This window comes from Canis lupus, unplaced genomic scaffold, assembly GCF_011100685.1.
Source record: "Canis lupus familiaris isolate Mischka breed German Shepherd unplaced genomic scaffold, alternate assembly UU_Cfam_GSD_1.0 chrUn_S2035H2234, whole genome shotgun sequence".
In the NCBI taxonomy this organism is placed as follows: domain Eukaryota; kingdom Metazoa; phylum Chordata; class Mammalia; order Carnivora; family Canidae; genus Canis; species Canis lupus.
The window spans coordinates 20,309-21,414 of NW_023330911.1; the positions used below are offsets into that span (position 1 = coordinate 20,309).

The following is a 1,106-nucleotide window of genomic DNA, read 5'->3' on the forward strand; positions in this document are numbered from 1 at the left end:
GATTCTTTTCAATTCGATTCAAATCGATTCATTCCAATTCAATTCTTTCCGATTCGATTCGATTCTTTTCGATTCGATTCGATTCTTTTAATTCGATTCGAGTCTTTTCAATTCGATTCAATTCGATTCTTTTCAATTCAATTCTTTTCGATTCGATTCTTTTCGATTCGATTCGATTTGATTCTTTTCGAATTGATTCATTTCGATTCGATCTTTTTTTTTTTTTTTTTTAAGGATATTATTTCTTTATTGCTGAGAGAGCCGGTCACCGCTCAAGCACCGAGGCGTCCCAAGTAAGGAAACTCCTCGCCACATACAGATACAACCGAAAGTGAGCACCGACGTGAGCGGTCATAAGGACGACACGGGGACGGATGACACGCGAAAAGCCCCGAAGGCCAAGCCGTAACCACAAGAAAGTCAAAGAATAGCTCACGAGGCCTCCGAGGCGCACGCAGCCAGAAACGAGGTCTGATCTTAGCCACCAGAATCACCAGGGGAAAGCGCGAACGCAGTCCCCCACTACCACAAATTATGCAGTCGAGTTTCCCACATTTGGGGAAATCGCAGGGGTCAGCACATCCGGAGTGCAATGGATAAGCCTCGCCCTGGGAAAACCACCTTCGTGATCATGGTATCTCCCCTGCCAGGTAAGTATCGATCTTTTTGATTTGATACGATTCTTGTCGATTCCATTAAATTTGATTCGATTCCTTTCAATTCAATTAGATTGTTTTCGAGTCGATTCCAATCAATTCGATTCTTTTCTATTCGATTCGATTCTTTTCATTTGATTTGATTCTTTTCGATACGATTCGATTCGATTCCATTTGATTTTTTTCGATTTGATTCGATACGATTCTTTTCATTTCGATTCAAATCGATTCTTTTCGATTCTATTCGTTTCGATTGGATTCGATTCCTTTTCTTTAGATTCGGTTCTTTGCGATTCGATCCTTTTTGATTCGATTCGATTCTTTTCGATTCTTTTCGATTCGAGTCTTTTCGATTCGAATCAATTCGATTCTTTTTGATTTGAATCAATTCTTTTTGATTCAATTCTTTTCCATTCGATTCGATTCTTTTCGATTCGATTCTTTTCGATT

The 1,106-nt window shown here is 39.4% G+C and overlaps 1 non-coding gene across 1 annotated transcript; it reads right to left on the bottom strand.

Moving 5' to 3' along the window:
* Window positions 1-494: 494 nt before the first annotated feature.
* Window positions 495-658, bottom strand: LOC119878887. The gene has a single exon (XR_005387215.1). It is a non-coding gene; the product is annotated as a U1 spliceosomal RNA (small nuclear RNA).
* Window positions 659-1,106: the final 448 nt, after the last annotated feature.